Source organism: Chinchilla lanigera, unplaced genomic scaffold, assembly GCF_000276665.1.
Source record: "Chinchilla lanigera isolate Chin_1 unplaced genomic scaffold, ChiLan1.0 scaffold00013, whole genome shotgun sequence".
In the NCBI taxonomy this organism is placed as follows: domain Eukaryota; kingdom Metazoa; phylum Chordata; class Mammalia; order Rodentia; family Chinchillidae; genus Chinchilla; species Chinchilla lanigera.
Genome location: NW_004955414.1, coordinates 24,955,700 through 24,959,497, shown reverse-complemented (window position 1 = coordinate 24,959,497; position 3,798 = coordinate 24,955,700). Strand labels below are relative to the sequence as shown.

Here is a 3,798-nt window from a genome sequence, read left to right as displayed (position 1 = left end):
GCTGGGATTACAGCTGTGTGCCACTGCACCTGGCTGTCTAGACCTTACAAAAAAAAAGGTTTTTTTCAGGCAGGTTTTCCTTGAGTTGCCCAAGATGGTCTCCAACTTGTGATCCTCCTGCCTCAGCCTCCCAAAGTGCTGGGATGACAGGAATGTGCCACCACTCCTGGCTGTAAAAATCTTTATAATGTGCCTTCAAGGTTCTGGGCAATCTATCCTCTCACTTCCAGTCTGCCTTGGTCATGATAATCCTAGCTGCTGTAACAAATGAACACCACCAGTTCCAGTGGCTTGATGTAACTGAAGTTTATTTCTTGTCCCAAAAAAGTGCTTTTTGTGAGTGTTCTTGGTCAGTTGGAGCCTTTCCTCCGTGTACTTGATTCTGAGATCCAAGCCCCTTCGGTCTTGTTTTGCCATTGTTGAGAACCTCTGAATCTTGTACTGCTACCTGATGGAAGGCAAAGAAGGGGAGAGAAACTTCATCTTAAATTCTTATCACTTTGAAAGTTTCACATCCAGGGCCTCACACATGTCAGGCCAGCACTTTACCACTGAGCTGCATCTCCAGCCTGAAGTTCTCACTTCCCAAATGCCTTGACCTGGGAGCCATACAGGTAAACGTGTGCACACCTTTCCTGGGTGAGAATTAGTCACGTGGCCACATCAGGATGCAAACGGGACTGGGAAGTGTCCCTGACGTTGCCTGCCCCCCCGGGACAACTCCACACACTATGGAAGTTCACTATAGGCCAGCTCCACAGAACCTTCTACCATCTTCTACATCTCTTCCCAATCCTAACCTGCCTCAGCCCCCCAGGCGCCTCATTGCTGCACAGGTACTCCAGGGGCTCTCTTCTTACCCTTTCCTAGAATTACATTTCTTCACACATACTAAGGCTCTCTCATGGACTTCATGTTGAAATAGTTGTCACTTATTAAAATTATAGCTGGGTGTGGTGGTGCATACCTGCAATCCCAGAACTCAGGAGGCTGAGGTAGGAGGATCACCTTGAGTTTGAGTCCAGCTTCGGCTACAATAGTGAGTTCAAGGCTGGCCTGGAGCCCATCTCAAAAAAAAAAAAGAAATCTATCTATCTATCTATCTATCTATCTATCTATCTATATCCTAGATATATAAAGTTCCTTTTTAATTAATTTTTAAACTGACTTACAAATCTTCAGTACAATCTAGTGAGTAGTAGGAATGATTATTAGCAGTGCAGAGAGGTTGACTGGTGTGTCTCAGTTTGCACAGAAACAAAGGAGGTGGAGAGCTAAACATTAAATTGTAAGAGCATCCAGTTCTGCGTTTCCTCTCTGATTCTCTTAAGAAGCAATCATTCTGCCAAACATGTTTCCTACTGGGAAGGAGATCACTTTACAGTTGGGTATTCTGAGCCTCTGAGCAGTTACATTTCCCAGGGCAAATTAATAGTCATGGTTTTGTTTTTAAACTTGTGTTTTATGCGTTCAGTTAATGTCAGAGATCTTCTAGCTCCTGGTTACCTTGGAGATATTGGATTAAAAGTGTCTGGACTTTTAAACTTGGGACATGATGACATTTATTCCTTTTTCAAGTCTCTTCTCTGTTATGGTCAGAGTGATCATTCTAAAATGTGGGTCAGATCTTGCCACTCTTTGGCTTAGATTCCTTTTTTTTTCTTTTGTAATGGGGATTGAACCCACAACTTTTACATTGAGCTACATCCCTAGACTTTTTATTTTTTATTTTTGAGAACCTGTAATCCCACAGCTCTGGGAGCCTGAGGCTGGGCTCATACCTATAATTTTCTTGCCTCAGGCTCCCAGAGTTGTGGGATTACAGGTGTGTGCCTCCATGCCCAGCAAGGATGATTTATTTTCAAAAACTTTGGATGTGCGTTCATTTTATTTATTTTGGTTTTTTTTGAGGTAAGGTCATACTACCTAGGCCAGGTTGTCTCTGAACTCACTGTGTAGCCTAGGCTGGCCTCAAACTCCCAGTGATCCTCCTGCCTCAGCCTCCCCAGTACTGGGATTACAGGCATATGCCACCATATGTGGCAAGGAGAACTTCTTTACCCTGGCATTTGAAGCCTTTTTTAGTGGGGAGGGTTGAGCCAGGCAGGGTCTTGCTATTAGTTCAGGCTGGCCTTGAACTCTGGATGCTCCTCCTGCCTCAGCCTCCTGAGTACTAGGATTACAGGCATGTACCACCATGCCTGGCTTGAAGCCTTTCTTGATTCGCCCCTCTTCTTCCTTCCTGGTTCTGTCCCTTTTAATTCTCCATTTCTCATATTCATGCATTACTTGTCACCTGAACACCATTTTTTTCTGTTGTCCCTGTTGCATGTGCTGCATCAGGTCTCTTTCCCTCTTTTTACCTGAGAAATTCTCTTGATCCTCCCTATCTCAGGTCAGAGTGCATCTCCCTGAAGTTCCCTCACTGTGCCTCAACCGTGCAGAATGCCAAGTTTCCACGCTAACTACTGAGCCCTCTGATCCCCAACGCTGTTTCTGTGTTCCCACCTGTAGGGCTGGGTGAGCAGCATCTTTAGTGGGCTTTGCAAAGCCACCTTCTTCTCCCTACCTTTCTCCCACCAGTTCAGGCAGGTTAGAAACAGGGAGGGACAGGTGCTGTGGTTTCCAGTGACGAGCAATGTTGACTGTGACCTCCAGGCCATACTCCCCGAGGGAACTCTGAGAGAATTGCTCAGGAGAGAGCCCAGGCTGAATCCTTGGGAAGTCAACTGCCTTGTGGCCCTTAGTGGCAGCTTGCCAGGGAGAACTGGAGCATGCCTGTTTCTGGAACACTAATAATACACTGTACTATTTACCAAGGGTTTTCTCTGTATCAGGTACTATTCTCACCACTTTACCTATCCATGCATCAGTCTTACGTAAACCTCACAAAAACCACGACTGCTGGCACCTAGAGGTCAAGTAATTTGCCCAAGGTCACACAGTAAACGACACACTCAAGCTTTAAATCTGAGCACTGTTTCTAGAGTCCATGCTAGAAACCACTGTAATGTGTTGCCTTCTTGGCCTCTGATCTCCCCCACAAGGACACATGTGTGTATACTTCCTGTGTGATACAAAGTCCCAGGGTCCCAGGACGAGGACCAGGAGGTAAGTTTCCCTCTGCCTCATCTGTCCTCCTCACACACAGGAAAGGGGCTCAGGGATGGATGGAGATTCTCATAGCATGAAGAGGGAAGCGGCGGGGGTTGGGGGTTGGGGGGAGGGAGAGCTCAGGGCGCGGGAGAAAAGGCTCCGCTGGACTATGGGGAATGATGAGCTGAGTGACAGCACAGGGTCCTAGTCCAGGTTTGTCTCTTAAACTCAACCTCGGGGAGGGCTTTGCTTTTCTCTGAGCCTCAGTTTCTCTATTTGTAAATTAAATGTAAATACTTATAAGACCCTCGGCGGCCAAAAGGGGCATCCTGAGCCCTATAGGGAAAAAGGCCCAGCATGGACACCCAGGAGGCGGGCAGACAGAAGGCACTGTGTGGGGTCTATGGGGTCAGCTGGAGACAGGACCGGTTTGCTTCGGAGCTCGGTCCCGCAACCCCATCCCAGGTGACAGGGCCGGGCTAAGATATCCGGACTTCTAGCAGGGAGGGGAGGGGTGGGTGGGTCGGAGCACAGCACAGGCCCGGGTCGCGGCTCTGCGGGATCCCCCCACTCTTCCCGCACTCCGGGCCTCCACAAGGGAGTCGCAGTCCCGCGGGAAGGCGGTTGCAGGCGGCGGGCAGCCGTGGACCGCGCTGCGGCGGCCACCCGGGGAGCTGCGGCCCGCTGGGCCCGAGGAGCATC

General features: G+C 48.7%; 1 long non-coding RNA gene across 1 annotated transcript in view; it reads right to left on the bottom strand.

The window, feature by feature from the left end:
* Positions 1-291: 291 nt before the first annotated feature.
* Positions 292-3,798, bottom strand: part of LOC106148046 — a 5,017-nt gene continuing 1,510 nt past the window's right edge. The window contains exon 2 of the long non-coding RNA XR_001233166.1: positions 292-448. This is a non-coding gene — a long non-coding RNA (uncharacterized LOC106148046). The remainder of the gene's footprint in view (positions 449-3,798) is intronic.